This window comes from Phyllobates terribilis, unplaced genomic scaffold (assembly GCF_046119375.1).
Source record: "Phyllobates terribilis strain yellow unplaced genomic scaffold, ASM4611937v1 Scaffold_7__3_contigs__length_470593459, whole genome shotgun sequence".
Classification (NCBI taxonomy): domain Eukaryota; kingdom Metazoa; phylum Chordata; class Amphibia; order Anura; family Dendrobatidae; genus Phyllobates; species Phyllobates terribilis.
Window position 1 is genome coordinate 398,927,990 of NW_027362767.1, and position 18,093 is coordinate 398,946,082.

General features: G+C 45.0%; 1 pseudogene; it reads right to left on the minus strand.

The window, feature by feature from the left end:
• Positions 1-2,193: 2,193 nt before the first annotated feature.
• Positions 2,194-18,093, minus strand: part of LOC141155005 (cytochrome P450 2B4-like) — a 248,373-nt pseudogene continuing 232,473 nt past the window's right edge.

The following is an 18,093-nucleotide window of genomic DNA, read 5'->3' on the forward strand; positions in this document are numbered from 1 at the left end:
TTATAAAATCCTTTAACTTCCACCTGACAGAGGTGGCATTGGTTTTCCTTCATTGGTGAAGTGTTACAAAGCTGTTCACCTGAAAAGAATCTTGTATTGTTCCAGACAACCATCCCATAAACTCTGGATAAATATCAATGAATTGAGCATTCCAGTAACCCTCAGACTGCTAATATTTAAGAATTATGTCTATTTGCATAATATAGCTAATATAAACATCCTAACTCATGCCACCTTAAATGATCTGGAGGGAACACAAGGAATTTGTCTTTAGATTTTTTCATCCCTTTAAAAAGGGTTATCCAGGACTATTTTTATTTATTTCATGGGGTTAAGAGTGCCTTTTTTTTTTTGTCCAGCACTTGCTTAGAGTTATCACTAATTGTACCTGCTGGCAATTCAGCTGATTCACGTCAACAAAGCAGCTGTTCCTTTTCCCGACTGCTCTCTTGACGGGACATGACTGCTGGACATGACTGCTAACGTCAGGTTCATTGACAGCCAGCTCCCTGCAGTTATGCAGCAAGAGACTGAAAACGTAAAACACATTTGTAAACATATACAACGCGTCTCAAATATAGTAATTTTCAGTTGCAACGTGACACCGTAGGAAATCATTACATCCAATGTTGCATTGTGCCACTGTGATTTCAGTGTCGCGCCATGTAGCTCTAGCTTAAAAGAAAAAAAATGAAGCTACAAAATTGCCCTTTTTTGGTCACCGCGATTCCACAAAATGCGAAAACATTGTGTAGCACCCCGAGGACTCGGCTGCTACAGGAGTATTGCACCTCAAACCAGAGGTGTGGTATTCCACTCCCGGGTAAGTATGGAGTGTGGGACAGAGCTCAGATAGCTGCATGCACTACACTCACCCCATTTCCGGGGGACAGAACAACGGTACTCCCACCAGATAGATGTGCAGGTACGACAGCGTCTGTCCCTGGCTGGAGTGGGGGGGGGGGGGGGGGGGAGGAACATCCCAGTAGTGTAGGAGCAGATAGGGGAGGGACTCTGGGCATAGGTAGGAGCCCATTGGGTGCTAGTCACCTGGGCTCGGGTATCAGAGGGAGTATATAAGGTGGGCACCATCTTTAGACAGGGTCTGTTCAGCCTGGAGGAGTGGAGAAAGGAGCTCAGCCAGAGAGGGCTGAGGGGGAGCTGTGGCTCCGTCTGGGCCCAGCTCCAGAGCCAGGCCTGAAGCATAGAGAGGGAAGGAAGAAGAGGAACACAAGGAAAGGCCCAGAGACGCAAGCAGAAGGAACCCTGAGATCCCACGAGTGAACTAAAACGGGTGAAGGGTTGGCAGAGAAGGGTACCGGATCCCAAACTGGTGGAGGTCAATCATCCTTAGCCAGGAACCGGAGGTCGTGGTCAAGCTTTGGCACGACCCCTCGCCACATCCACCAGGAAGGCACGCCACATAGGGTCAGGAAAGCCGGAGAGAGGTTTTGCCCCATAAGGCCCGAGGAAGCCGGACATAGGTGGGTCCCTGGTGAGGACGGCCAGTAGGAAGGAAGAGAGGGGAGCTCTGGACGACGCTCTGGAATCGCCTGGGAGTTGGCCGAGTCCCTGACCTGGTGGACACAGCACGGCTCGGGTGGTCCTACTGTGCACAAGGATCTGATAAAGAACTGTGAGTAAAGCTTTTGAAACTGCACTTCCCGCCTCTGTGTTCCTGCCGTCACACCTGCACCCTCAGCACTGGGACACCCGCACCATCACTCCCATCATCATCTCTAACAGATCTGCCCTGAGGCCATACTCCTCCCGTGGGGAGTCATCTCATTCTCAGCTGCACAAACAACACCGGCCTCAGCGGACTGCCATGCAGCGGCGGTTCCGTGACCGCAATCCACGGGTGGCGTAGTCGAACATTCTAACATCTACTGCTAAATACTGCCGCTCAGTTTGACTCCCTGGGCACGGACCGGGTCACCGCCACAAGACTACTACCCCCATCTGATCCGGCTCCGGGTAAGCCCCCGTGCGCGCGATGCCGCGCGACACAGCAGGCCCAGGGGCGCGTCAATTGCTTGGACCCCAAATTGTTTACCATTGCAAACAACATCGTGGCATACTAAAAACAAGCCCCCACATGGCTCTATGATGGAAAAAAAAACTCTATGGGTCTCAGAAAATGGCAACACAAACCAAATTGCTTTATTTTTTCAAGCTTTTTGTACAATTTTTTATCCAATTAAATACACGTTTGGCAACTCTGTAAATATACTAACCTGGAGAATAATGTTGGCAGGTCATTTTTAACACCATTGATTGCTGTAAACAATGGCAGAATTAGATTTGTATGCATTTCATCATGTTTTCCATTTTTCAATATATTATGTAGTAAGATGAATTAGGTCTTTAAAAAGTGCAAACACTCATATAGGTATGTCCATGAAAAATGTAAAAAAATAGTTATGGAGCTTTTAAGAAGAAGAGGAGAAAAAAATGAAATTGCAAAAATTTAATTTGGCTGCGTTTTTAAGGGGTTAGCATTAAAATTTGATTTAAGGATTAAGTAATTTTCTGATTACAGTTTCCCTTCAATACTTAAAGAGGAATAAAGGCAAGATTGAACAGTTTGGGAAAGTTTCCTAAACCAGATATTTCAGGTGAGGTATCCAAGTCCTCCAAGGGAACCGGCGATTTCAAACGGAAGTTTTGTAGTATGGTGATTAACATGATAAACAGCTCAACTCGAACCAGGCTTTCTCCCAAGCAAATTCTTTTACCTGAGCAGAAAGAAAATGAATAGCACCAGTCACAACATTATAATCCAACTCAACATCTATAATAAACCAGGGCACGAGTTATTCCTGGCACAAGGTGGGAAAGGAGTAGGGGACAGCAGTCATGGACCAAGCTGAAAGTCAATGGCCACCTTTAGCATCATGAACCTTGGTCAAACATTCTGTGTGTTTAATTTTGTAATCTATTCGCTTATGTTCCAAAACTTTTTTATGACCTACTACATAGAGTTAAATGATAAAACTATGGACCAAAAAGAATAGCTTAGATGTTACATGTCACATGATCTCTCTTGAAGATGCAACTTTCATCTTATTTTTTACACTGAAAAATCCCAGCTAACCATGTACCCAAATGTATGCTACAATGGTAACAAACTGCAGAAAATCTTCTTTATTTTAACATTACCCTACAAGATGCCTATATTATATTTAAAACATACCGGCAGCCAGAGGCATAAAGGCGTCACTCTTTTTAAATCCACCATTTGGATCCAAGAAATTTTGGGGGTTGAATTCATTTGGGTACAGAAAGTGGGTAGGGTCTTTCAGCACCGAGGACAACATTGCATATACATTGGTGTTCTGGAAAAACAGACAGTGAATGTTATGTAGGACAATCCATAACAAACCCACAGGTTTTACATTTTTACATTTGTACCAAAATGAAGAGAAAAAATAAACATTTGAATATTTGGGGTACCCACCTTAGGAATGGAGTACCCTCTGTATGTAATGTCTCTTGTTGATTTCCGTGGTAAACCCATTGGAAGCAAATCTAGGAATCTGACTATTTCATGAATAACTGCATCAGTGAACGGCATCTGGCTCTGATCTTGAATCTTTGGTCATCGGTCACGACCAATCACCTGATCAATCTCCTTTTGAACTTTTTCTAATAGTAATGGGAATTAAGGACAAATTTTATTTATTTTTTGTAATGAGATACAATCTTTAGATGTAGCCTTAGTTTTTATTGTATTTGAAACTATGCCAGAATAGACGTGATATGTTTGTGCATAGGAATCAGTATCTACTAAAATTTGTAGAAAAACCATGGTTGCCAAATCTCGACAGAAATGCCCTCATTACTGTACAGTTTTTCATATAATGTCATCAGGGAGACTCTGGCAATAATCACTTAGAGATACTAGGCGAGATGAATTAAGATGCCACATGTAGGGGCAGGGTTGAGCTCAGGTTAAGATATTACTGAAGGGCTTTGCTTGTTTTGGGTGAGTAAAACATCTTACATTGTGGAAAGTAAGGTTATTAAGAAAGTAGTTTAGTTAGAGGTTGAATGGTAGTAACTCCTAAATGAGTCTGGATAGAACTGTGCATTTCAAAAACTTTTGAGGTAGGTAACTTCAACCTGACAAAAAGCAACATTAAAAAAAATAAAATAAAAACTAAAGTAATAAATTATATCAGCTTAGGACCTTTTGTGGTCCAGAATGAGGACATTGTTGAAAAGATTCCATCAGTATCTGGAGAAGGTGGAGCAGCAAATATCTCAACAAGTGATGAGTGAACACTAAAATGCTCGGGTACTCGCTGTTCGAGTCGAGCAAATTGGAATGCTCGGGTGCTTGGTCCGAGCAAAGAGCCCAATGTAAGTCTGGGAAACTCAAGCATTTCCCACCCCCTCTCCCCCCGGGCGGTCTGCAGAGGGTCTAAAAATTGCCCAAATCGATGGGAACAGTGCTTGAATGACATGGGAACAGCGTGGGGAAGACCCCTGGAAGCATTTCTGACTCCCAGGTCACTACTATCAACAATGTTGTTAGAGATATTACGCCACTTTTACGGACTCACAATAAAACATACAAAAACGAAATCAAAATGATTTTCCTGGGAAAAATGTTAAGGAACATCCTTTCCAGGGTAATGGACTTGTATATAAGGCAAAATTAATATACAAAAACAAAAATGATCCTTCACACCTTGGGCTATGTTCACACATAGCGTTTTTGATACGTTTTTGCACTTTTGCATTGCTTTCAATGGTGAAAAATACATTTACCTGTAAATGTCATTTTAACATTTTACTATCTTATCTGGCAATGTTGTGTGTGTGATACATCATCAGACACATCCTGTTTCATTTCGTGATGGAGGGACTCTGAATGTCACAAAGCCTATTTTTTAGGGCCATCAGGCAACCTTTACTATTGTTAGAGGGCCATCAGCCGGCTATGCTTTGTTGTTCTCATTATTAAAGAGTGGGTCTCCTATACTGCTATTGCATATGCAGTGACTGAAAGGGCTGCCAAAAATTTGGAAGCACCCCAATACCCCTTTGAAGAGACAGAGGAGGGCCTCAGTAAAAAAAATGTTCCCATTATAAAGGAGTGGGTCTTCCATAGTGGTAATGCCCATGCAGTGACTACAAGGGTTGCCTAAATTTGTGAAATACCCCAATACCAATTTGAAGACACAGAGGTGGGCCTCAGTAATGACATGTTCCCATTAGGATGGAGTGGGTCTCCTGTAGTGTTAATACCTATGCAGTGACTGCAATGGCTGCCAAAAATTTGGACGCACTCAAATGCCCCATGGAAGAGACGTAGAGGAGGGCCTCATTAAAAAAATGTTCCCATTATTAGGAAGTGGGTCTCCCATACTGCTATTGCCTATGCAGTGAGCGCAAGGGCTGCCAAAAATTTGGAGGCACTCCAATACCCCTTGGGAGAGACATAGATATGGTGATATGGTAGATATGGTGGTGAATGATATGGTGGTGGAGGATGAGGAAAAGGAGGAGGACAAGAGCAAATAGACAAAATCAGGAAGTGTATACCCATGTCTGGGTGTGATGATGTGCATTGGAATAGACCTCCCCCCAAAAAAAAGACACTGGATTTGAATTTATCTTACGCTGCTATCATCCGGTGGTGTTGAGAAGTCTGGCCCAATCCAGCCTTTATTCATTTTTATAAGTCAGCCTGTCAGCATTTTTAGTTGACAGGCAAATGCACCTATCAGTTTTAATTAGAGATGAGCGTTGTTCTACTCGAACTGTTCGCCAATCTCAAATTCGAGTTGTTTTGGGCGGTGTTCGAGCAGTTCGGCGAACACGAACAATTTGAGAAAAATTCGGCTGTTCGAGGTTATGTTCGATAACTGTTCGTGCACCAAAATCATAACTGGATTTTTTCTCAGTAATGATGAAAATTAATGTTAATACGCAGTTTGAGTGTACAGCGGGGTGGGGGGAGGGGCAGGGGATGGATCTCTGCAGGAACAATGAAGAACTCCATTTTTTTTTTCTCTTTCCCGCATTTACAGTGGGGAGGTGCAATCTGTCAGCCTATCAGCAGTGCACACACGGAGCGAAGTGCTTTTTTTCACACAAGCAAGGGCATGTGTCATTGGCAGTGTATGTCACATGTCCTTGCCCTATAAGACCAAGCCATTTTCCCCGTCGCCACCATTTTCTCACTGCTGCAGCTGCGTGTTAGACGGCACCGCTGTTGCTGTGTGCGCTATACCTTGTTAATTTCAAGCCAATTTTCGCACAAATCTACAGATAGCTTGGGAGTAGGGAATAGTTGTGATTGCAGTCCTTTTAAGGACTAGGTTACAGCATTTCCTACGACTTTTATCAGGCAGGTCTGTGCTCTTAAATAGATAGATTGTGGGAGTAAAGACTAATTGTAATTGGAGTCCTTTTCAGGACTAGGTTACATCAGTTCCTATCAGTTTTTGCCAGGCAGGTCTGTGCCAGTGCTGTGCAAGTTTTTTTCACAGCATTTGGCTGAATCTAGCAAAGCTAATCCTTTTTGGCCTATTGCAGAGTGTGTTAGTCAGTGGAGTAGCCTATCTGTGTTGCAAGATATACCACCTGTGTATAGAATACCAATTTTTTTACTGCACCTAGTGAAGTAAAATCTTTTGGGCATAGCATCATTCTATTAGTCCATCTATACTGACCTCCATCAGGTTGCAAATTTAATATAATTTTTTTCTGCATCTAGCTCTGAAAAAATATTGGGCTTCTGGCTGTGTGTGGGACTTGTTGTATTAGTCCATCTATACTGACCTCCATCAGGTTGCAAACTGAATATATTTTTTTCTGCATCTACCTCTGAAAAAATATTGGGCTTCTAGCTGTGTGTGGGACTTGTTCTATTAATCGATCTATACAGACCTCCATCAGGTTGCAAACTGAATATATTTTTTTCTGCATCTACCTCTGAAAAAATATGTGGCCTTCTAGCAGTGTGTGGGACTTTCTCTATTAGTCCATCTATACTGACCTCCATGAGGTTGCAAACTGAATATATTTTTTTCTGCATCTACCTCTGAAAAAATATTGGGCTTCTAGCTGTGTGTGGGACTTGTTGTATTAGTCCATCTATACTGACCTCCATCAGGTTGCAAATTAAAAATAATTTTTATCTGCATCTACAGTACCTCTGAAAAAATATTTGGGCTTCTAGCTGTGTGTGGGACTTGTTCTATTAGTCCATCTATACTGACCTCCATCAGGTTGCAAATTGAATATAATTTTTATCTGCATCTAGCTCTGAAAAAATATTTGGCCTTCTAGCAGTGTGTGGGACTTTCTCTATTAGTCCATCTATACAGACCTCCATCAGGTTGCAAATTAAAAATAATTTTTATCTGCATCTAGCTCTGAAAAAATATTTGGCCTTCTAGCAGTGTGTGGGACTTTCTCTATTAGTCCATCTATACTGACCTCCATCAGGTTGCAAATTAAAAATAATTTTTATCTGCATCTACAGTACCTCTGAAAAAATATTTGGACTTCTAGCTGTGTGTGGGACTTGTTCTATTAGTCCATCTATACTGACCTCCATCAGGTTGCAAATTGAATATAATTTTTATCTGCATCTAGCTCTGAAAAAATATTTGGCCTTCTAGCAGTGTGTGGGACTTTCTCTATTAGTCCATCTATACTGACCTCCATCAGGTTGCAAATTGAATATAATTTTTATCTGCATCTAGCTCTGAAAAAATATTTGGCCTTCTAGCAGTGTGTGGGACTTTCTCTATTAGTCCATCTATACTGACCTCCATCAGGTTGCAAATTAAAAATAATTTTTATCTGCATCTACCTCTGAAAAAATATTTGGGCTTCTAGCTGTGTGTGGGACTTGTTCTATTAATCCATCTATACAGACCTCCATCAGGTTGCAAACTGAATATAATTTTTTTCTGCATATAGCTCTGAAAAAATATTTGGCCTTCTAGCAGTGTGTGGGACTTTCTCTATTAGTCCATCTATACTGACCTCCATCAGGTTGCAAATTAAAAATAATTTTTATCTGCATCTACCTCTGAAAAAATATTTGGGCTTCTAGCTGTGTGTGGGACTTGTTCTATTAATCCATCTATACAGACCTCCATCAGGTTGCAAACTGAATATAATTTTTTTCTGCATATAGCTCTGAAAAAATATTTGGCCTTCTAGCAGTGTGTGGGACTTTCTCTATTAGTCCATCTATACTGACCTCCATCAGGTTGCAAACTGAATATATTTTTTTTCTGCATCTACCTCTGAAAAAATATTGGGCTTGTAGCTGTGTGTGGGACTTGTTCTATTAATCCATCTATACAGACCTCCATCAGGTTGCAAACTGAATAAAAAAATTTTCTGCATCTAACCCAGCCAATAGTTTTGGCCTAATACCACAGTTTGGCCACTCAGCTCTGCTCGGTTCCCATCCATTGTTTTTTTGTGCAAACAACTCCAGAGTTGTGAATTAGTTAACCACCAAAATGAGTGGAAAAAGGCCTGCTGCTGGTGCAAAGGGGAATAGGCATGTTGGGAAGGGGAAAAAAGGTTGTGTCCGTGGAGTAGGTGTTAAAGCAACAGTAACATCTGCAGAAGAAAGACCATCTTCCAGCCAAACTAAAATGTCTACTTCTTTTAGCGGACAATGTGATAAGATCCCTTTCTTACGGCCACGCCAATCACTACAAATTCCAGATGAGGCACAAAAACAGCAGGTGCTTCAACGGATATCAAGTGCTCCTTTAAGTGGGCTCTCCTCCACATCAACTTCAACATCACAAATACTCCAGTCCTCAAAGGTGTCACCCCAATCGCACTTGCTTCCTCACAGCTCCCAAATCTCCAGCTGCCCGTCTGAGTATGAGGTAGAACAGATGGTTGAGTCTGCAGAGCTGTTTACTCATACTATAGCCTGGGAATCAGAGGTCGACTCCAGCGCTTCTGTGAATCCAGACGAGGAAATGATCTGCACTGATGCCCAGAATCTTTATGAGTCGGATCCAGGACCAGACGCAGAAGGTTCTGACCATAATGTAGACCCTCATTCCTAAACTGTAACTCCTGTTGGTGGAGACAATGAGGAAGACGATGATAAGACTCAAATACCTGATTGGAGCGACAACTTTAGTTTTTTGTCAGGGCAGGAACAGGTTGGCTCTGAGGACGACGGGTGTGATAACGCACAGGGTGATGATGATGAGGTTGGAGATCCCACTTACCTTCAACCCACAGTCAGCCAAGAGATGAGGTCAGCAGAGGAGGTGGAGGAAGATGCTAGTGACGACGAGGTCAGGTTGCACCTTCCTGGACAGAGACGTAGTACTGGAAGCACGTCAACAACTGCATCCTCAAACACAACTCTGCCTCTCACCACAAGTCGTGGTGGCTCTTCAGGTCGCATGGGTGCTAAGCCTTGCATAGCCTGGGCATTTTTTCAGATCGATAAAGATGACCCAACTCGTGTTATCTGTAACATTTGTCAGCAAAAGCTAAGTAGAGGCCAAAAAATACATAGTTTGAGTACTTCATGCATGAACCGGCACATGGACATGAAGCATAAGTTGCAGTGGGAAGCTCAGTGTGCTACAATGCGGCCTAGCCGGCCGGGCCAACCACCGTCTGCCATATCTTGTGCATCCGCGGCCTCTTCATCCTCTGTGACTGGGGGGACAGCAGTCACACCTGTTTTGGGGCGCAGACCTGCCACCTCTTTACCCGCAACAGCCAGCGTGATTGGCAGGTCATCATTTTCTTTGGAGGTGGTAACACCAGCTGGTGTTGAGCGCTGTCCGACATCGATAGCACCACCTTTGTATCAAGGCAACCTAACATGTCCGCCTGCATCTTCCTCACAGACCGGCAGTTTGCCGGGGACACCCTTATCAACCCCGTCTAAGCACAATAGCCAGCCCTCGGTCCCTCAGATGTGGACAAGTAAAAGACCATTTCCTCCTAGCCATGAGAAAGCTAAGAGGTTGAATTTCACCATCTGCAAGCTCTTGGCTACAGAAATGCTGCCTTTCCGCCTGGTGGACACAGAGGATTTTCGAGACCTTATGTCCGTCGCAGTGCCCCAGTACCAGATGCCCAGTCGGCACTACTTCTCAAAGAAAGGTGTGCCTGCGCTCCACCAGCATGTCGCACACAACATCACCGCTTCTTTGAGAAACTCTGTGTGTGACAGGGTGCATTTCACCACAGACACTTGGACGAGTAGGCATGGACAGGGGCGTTACATGTCGCTGACTGGGCACTGGGTAACTATGGTGACAGCAGGACAAGGGGCTGCTGTCCAAGTCTTGCCGTCCCCACGAGTTGTGCGTCAATCCTCTTTATGTCAAAGTTCCTCCACTGCTTCTGCCTCCTCAACCTCCTCTCGGTCTTCCACCTGCACCCAAAGCCTGTCTGGTCATGCCACAAGCTTTCTAACTGCGCAGAAGGGATCCTGCACACCTCCTTACTATGCTGGCAGTAGGGCTCAAAGTCATCAGGCGGTTTTTACATTGAAATGTCTGGGAAATGTGAGTCACACAGCTGAGGAGTTGTGGTCAGCTCTGGAGAACCAATTTCATGAATGGTTGTCTCCACTGGACCTGAAACCAGGGAAGGCCGTGTGCGACAATGCTGCAAACCTGGGTGCGGCCCTTCGCCGGGGCAATGTCACACACGTGCCTTGTATGGCTCACGTGTTGAACCTGGTTGTCCAGCAATTTTTAGCTCACTATCCCAGACTAGATGGCCTTCTGCAGAGGGCACGGTCGCTGTGTGCTCACTTCGCCGTTCGCATCCCGCAGCTCAGCGACTTACATCTCTACAGAAGTCGTTGGGCCTGCCACTTCACCGGCTAAAATGCGATGTGCCTACCCGGTGGAATTCAACTCTGCACATGTTGCAGCGACTGTGACAGCACCGACAAGCCCTGGTGCAATACGTTCTGACGTATAGCCTGGGCCAACGAGATCCAGAGGTGGGGCAAATCACGCTGGAGGAGTGGTCTCAGATCAGGGACCTATGCACCCTTCTGCACAGTTTTGAAATGGCGACGAAGATGTTTAGTGCTGACGATGCCATTATCAGCATGACTATTCCGGTGATTTACATGCTGGAGCACATGTTAAACAGAATTCGGAGTCAGGTGGTGGCACAAGAGGAGGTGGAAGAAGTAGAGGAGGAGGAGTTGTATGCGGAAGGGCTAACATCTGCAAGGTCCAGACGGTCGGCAGCACCAAGGCGGCAGGCATGTGCGGGTGGGGGAGATGGTTTTACCAGGGCGCATGGTAGCAGCCAAACTAGTGAGGAAGGTGCAGGAGCCCAGGAAGAAGTGGAGGACGAACTGATGGAAGACTCATCAGATGAGGGAGACCTTGATCACATTTCTGTTGTGCGAGGTTGGGGGGAGAGGACAGAGGAAGGAAGCATGATTGTTACCTCGCCACCAACACAACAGGGACTTGGTGCTCCTCGATGCGCAACACACATGAGTGCCTTCTTGCTGCACTACCTGCAACATGACCCTCGAATTGTGAGAATTAGAAATAATCCTGACTACTGGGTTGCCACACTGTTAGATCCCCGGTACAAAAGTAAATTTGCAGAAATTATTCCTGCCATAGAAAGGGATGCACGCATGCAGGAGTATCAGCAGGGACTGTTGCAGAATCTTACATGTGCTTTTCCACAAAATACCAGTGGTGCACGTAGTGAATCTCACAGTTCCAACTTGCCAACCGTGGGACCGTCAAGTGTTCAGCACTCAAACCGTAACAGAACCACAGTATCTGCTGGTAACATCAATTTTGCGGAATCATTTCACCACTTTTTTAGCCCAACCTTTGCAAGGCCACAGGAGACAAGAAGTCTGACACATAGTCAACGCCTAGAGACGATGGTACAGGAGTATCTCCAAGTAAACATTGAAGCCACGACTGTGTCACTGGACCCTTGCTCTTTTTGGGCTTCCAATCTGGATAAATGGCCGGAGCTAGTCACTTACGCCTTGGAGATCTTGTCATGCCCCGCAGCCAGCGTTCTGTCTGAACGTGTGTTCAGCGCTGCTGGTGGTGTGCTGACAGATAAGCGCACGCGGCTCTCCACTGATAATGTAGACAGACTCACGTTCATAAAGATGAACAAATCATGGATCCGAAATGACTTTTCTACCCCTGTGTCATCCTGGGGAGAGTAAAAGCTTGATGATTGGTTAAAATCACCCTACCAACCGTTTTAAGCTTTCAAATTACTAATTATGTTTATCTGTATCTTGGCTGGAAAATAATTTGGGCTTTGTAGCAGTGTGCAGCACTGATTCTATTAGGCCATCTATAATAAGCTCCACCAGATTTAAAATTACTAATCATGTTTATCTGTATCTTGACTGGAAAATAATTTGGGCTTTGTAGCAGTGTGCAGCACTGATCCTATTAGGCCATCTATACTAAAGCTTCACCAGATTTAAAATTAATAATAATTTTTAGCTGCATCTAGCCCGGAAAATAATTTTGGGGCTCCGAGATGCGCAAGACACATAAGTGCCTTCTTGCTGCACTACCTGCAGCATGACCCTCATATTGTCAGAATTCGAAGTAATCATGACTACTGGGTTGCCACACTCTTAGATCCCCCAAACTTTTCGATCAACCTTTTCATTTTAATAAAGACCAAAAAAATGGTCATTTTTGAAATTATAAGCATTAGCAGGTTGTTAGAAACTGAAATCAAACAGTTTTCAACTCAAAACTTTATTCTAGGTGATGTTACATTTTCACATAGGACCCCTTGTTCGAAAGGAGCTTCTGAACTCTCTCGTCCATTGAATTTGTCAGGTTTTGGATGGTTTCTGCTTCAATTGTTTTGCATGAGGACAGAATACCCTCCCAGAGCTGTTGCTTAGATGTGAACTGCCTCCCGCCATCATAGACACTCCTTTTAATGATGCTCCAAAGGTTCTGAATGGGGTAGAGGTCAGGGGAGCATGGGGGTCACACCATAAGTTTGTCCCCTTTTATGCCCATATCAGCCAGAGATGCAGATGTTTTATGTGCAGCATGAGATGGTGCATTATCATGCAGAAAAATGATCTTGCTGTGAAATACACGGTTCTTCTTCTTGAACCATGGCAGGAAGTGCTGTTTGAGAAAATCCACATACATTATGGAGTTCATCTTTAGCGCCTTCAGGGATCCTAAAGGGGCCGACAATCTCTCTCCCCATGATTCCAGCCCAAAACATTACTCCACCTCCTCCTTGTTGGCGCTGTAGCCGTGTTTGCGTGGGGTGTCCATCAACCAGCCATCCTCCACTCCATCCATCTGGACCATCGAGCGCTGCACGGCACTCATCCGTGAACAAAACAGTTTTGAAATCAGTCTTCATGTAATGTTTGGCCCACTGGAGCCGTTTCTGCTTGTGTGAAGTGGATAGAGGAGGTCGACAGGATGGCGTATGCACAGCTGCAAACCTCTGAAGGACCCTGCATCTTGTTGTTCGGGGACATTGGAGGCACCAGCAGCTTCAAAAACTTGTCTGCTGCTATGACAAGGCTTTTTTGCCGCTGCTCTTTCAACCTGGCGTAATTGCCTGTAGGAAAGAGTCTTCAATTTGCCCTTATCAGCACGCACACGTGTGTACTGTGAATCAGCTACATACTTCTTGATTGCCAAGACACTTCATCCTGATCATCGCACAATGTTGATTGTAGTCATGCCTTGACCTAAACACTCCACAATTTGTTGCTTCTCAGCAGCCGACACATCCTTTTTCTTTCGCATTTTGGCAGAAAATGTAGGCTGCTTAATAATGTGAGACAGCCTTCTTAAGTAGTCTTGCCTTTCATTGGACACACCTGCCAAACTAATTAGCACAGGTGTCTGCAATTGCTTACAGTGATATAAAGAGCCCTGACACACATCACCATCAATGAGTTTAACTGACAAACAAACAAATTCTTCCCTTATCACTCCTAAACACTTTTTGCATAATAATTTGGAACACAGTGTACATGTGCTTTTCCACAAAACACCAGTGGTTCACGTAGTGAATCTTACAGTTCTAACTTGCCAACCGTGGTCTGTATGGAGTTGTTCAATAAAGGGCCCAAAATTAAGATTACATAGACTGGAGAGGTCTCTATGAATAGGAATTCCTAAGTATTTGATACCCTGTGAGGGCCAGGCAAAGGGAAATTTGGACTGGATGGAATCCTATATGGATTTGGGGAGGGAGACATCGAGGGCCTCAGACTTCGCTGCATTGATTTTAAAATTTGACCATGTAACAAAGTGATCTATTTCAACCATAACAGCATGGATGGATATATGTGATTGAGTGATATACAGTTATATGAAAAAGTTTGGGCACCCCTATTAATCTTAAGCTTATTGTTTTATAAAAATTGGTGTTTTTGCAACAGCTATTTCAGTTTGATATATGTAATAACTGTTGGACACAGTAATGTTTCTGCCTTGAAATGAGGTTTATTGTACTAACAGAAAATGTGCAATCTGCATTCAAACAAAATTTGACAGGTGCATAAGTATGGGCACCCTTATCATTTTTTTGTTTTAAATACTCCTACCTACTTTTTACTGACTTACTAAAGCACTTTTTTTGGTTTTGTAAACTCATTGAGCTTTGAACTTCAGAGCCAGGTGTATGCAATCATGAGAAAAGCTACTTAAAGTGGCCACTTGCAAGTTGTTCTCCTGTTTGAATCTCCTCTGAAGAGTGGCATCATGGGCTCCTCAAAACAACTGTCAAATGATCTGAAAACAAAGATTATTCAACATAGTTGTTCAGGGTAAGGATGCAAAAAGCTGTCTCAGAGATTTAACCTGTCAGTTTCCACTGTGAGGAACATAGTAAGGAAATGGAAGAACACAGGGACAGTTCTTGTTACGGCCAGGAGTGGCAGGCCAAGAAAAACATCAGAAAGGCAGAGAAGAAGAATGGTGAGATCAGTCAAGGACAATCCTCAGACCACCTCCAGAGAGCTGCAGCATCAACTTGCTGCAGATGGTGTCACTGTGCATTGGTCAACTATACAACGCACTTTGCACAAGGAGAAGCTGTATGGGAGAGTGATGCGAAAGAAGCAGTTTCTGCAAGCACGCCACACACAGAGTTGGCTGAGGTATGCAAAAGCACATTTGGAGAAGCCAATTTATTTTTTGAAGAAGGTCCTGTGGACTGATGAAACCAAGATTGAGTTGTTTGGTCATACAAAAAGGCATTATGCATGGCAGCAAAAAAACACAGCATTCCAAGAAAAACACTTGCTACCCACAGTAAAATTTGGTGGAGGTTCCATCATGCTTTGGGGCTGTGTGGCCAATGCCGGCACCAGGAATCTTGTTAAAGTTGAGGGACGCATGGATTCCACTCAGTATCAGCAGATTCTTGACAATAATGTTCAAGCAAGAATCAGTGATAAAGTTGAAGTTACGCAGGGGATGGATCTTTCAGCAAGACAATGATCCAAAACACGCTCTAAATCTACTCAAGCATTCATGTAGAGGAACAATTACAATGTTCTGGAATGGCCATCCCAGTCCCCAGACTTGGATATCATTGAACATCTGTGGGATCATTTGAAGAGGGCTGTCCATGCTCAGCGACCATCAAACTTAACTGAACTGGAATTGTTTTGTAAAGAGGAATGGTCAAAAATACCTTCATCCAGGATCCAGGAACTCATTAAAAGCTACAGGAAGAGACTAGAGGCTGTTATTTTTTGCAAAAGGAGGATCTACTAAATATTAATGTCACTTTTCTGGTGAGGTGCCCATACTTATGCACCTGTCAAATTTTGTTTGAATGCAGATTGCACATTTTCTGTTAGTACAATAAACCTCATTTCAAGGCAGAAACATTACTGTGTCCAACAGTTATTACATATATCAAACTGAAATAGCTGTTGCAAAAACACCAATTTTTATAAAACAATAAGCTTAAGATTAATAGGGGTGCCCAAACTTTTTCATATAACTGTATACTAGGACATCATCAGCAAATAGAGAGCACTTGTACTCGGTGCCTCCCACCTCAATCCACCTAATATTGGGGTTATGGCGAATTGATGAGAGCAGGTGCTCCGTCACTAGGATGTATAAGAGAGGGGACAGAGAACATCCCTGCCTTGTCCCATTGGTGATTGTGAAAGGTGATGAAAATGTTCTGACGCGCCCCCTGGGCCTTGGGACACCCGGAGCCGGACCCTTTTTGGTGGATGCTGGTGATTGTAGTCTCCGTGGCGGCGACCCGGTTCCGTGGCTCAGGGCGGTCAAACCAGTGGCGGAACTATTTATGTGGTTTTGATGTTTAAATGTCCGACTACGCCACCCGTGGATTGCGGTCAGAGTGAACCGCCGCTCCAGGGCAGACCGCTGAGGCTGGTGTTGTGTGTGCAGCAGAGCGTAGCATAACTCCCTACGGGAGGAGTATAGCCTCAGGGCAGTGTATGCGGAGGATGGGGGTGATGGTGCAGGGCAGCAGCAGTAACGACACGGAGTCAGTGATGCAGTCCAGGGCCTTTACTCACAGTTCTTATTATCCAGACCACGTCTGCAGGTAACGGCTGCCCACGTCGTACTGTGCTCACCAGGTGAGGGGCTCAGACAACTCCCAGATAACTTTGGAGCGCTTCACAGGACCCCCTTTGTGTGTACTTTGTCTGGCATTTCTTACCAACCCTTCTGTCCGGCTGCCTCGGGCCTCCTCTTGGTAAACTTGGCGCCAGTTTCCCTGACCCTATGTGGTGCCTTCCTAGCGGGTGTAGCGAGGGGCTGCGCCACATAAAATGTCACAGCCTCCTGTTTCTAGCTGAGGGTCGTTTCCTGCCTCCACTAGTTTCGGGGACCGGTCTCCCCCTTTGGCCTGACCCCTCCACGCAGGTGGATTCGGGCGTGCGGTGGCGACTCGCCCGTCCGCACCCCTGGGATCCCTTCGTTCCTCGTTCCTGGAGCCTTCTCCGCTCCTCTTCCTTCCTTCTCCCTCTTCCAGGCCTGGGTCTCTGTTACTAGGCCCGCCTCCGGAGCAGAGCTCATGCAGAGCCCCTGCTCCCTGCCACTTCTGCTCAGACTTCTCTGCACTGAACTAAGATGGTGCCCACCTTTTATACTCCCTTCTCAATGCACCCAGGAACTGCTTCCTCCCTGCTCCTGCACTACAGGGTTCCCCTTCCTCAGTGTTCCCTCCCCCCACTCCAGCCAGGGACTGTCGTGCCCATCTCAGGGGCATATTGGTCGCCCTGCCCCACGGCAATGTGGTGTAATGCATGCAGGTGTCGGGTCCTGATCCACACTACATCCTTACCTGAGAGTGAGATATCACACCTCTGGGTGAGGTGCAATACCTCTGTAGCAACCGAGCCCTCAGGGTGCTACAGTTCCATTTATCTTCAGCCTAGGTGACGTATTGCGATACAGGGCCGTGATTTTGGCTATAAAAGGGTCCCCTAGACCCCTACCCCAAGCTTTTTAAGAGAATCATATATGGCGTGCCAGGAGACTCTATGGAATGCTTTCTGAGCATCCAACGAGAGTATCTAATTACAAATTTTTAACTGCATCTAGCCCAGGAAATACTTTGTGCCTAGTAGCAGTATCTGCTAGTCAGCGGATTATCCCAGCTGTTAAGCAAGCTACACCACCTGTAGTTTGGACACTTCATTTTTTCAAAGGAAATGCTTCGGGACCACGGGATACTCAGTGAAGAGCATCAGGAGGCACCCCAAGGCATAGGGGCTGGGACTGGCAGTAGGATGCCTTGCGGTGGACAGCCGAGCTCGATCCTTATAAAAGCTTTTTAACTGCAGCAGCTTTAGTGGACGCTACTGGAGCTGGAATTACGCGGCTGCTGGCATGAGACTTGCCCTCCAATAGATCCTTGTAAATGGATTTAAAGTGTATTCATTCAAATTAGAGAGACAATTTAAATTAAAAAGCTTAGAGCTGCCTCCACCACAGGGGGGCTCGCTCGACCCACCAGCGGACAGGCACCAGTATTGGGAGAGGGGGGCTGGCCGTCAGGGTTCACCACGGCTCTGGCACAAACCCGGCGACGCGGAGGTGGCACGGGCAGGAG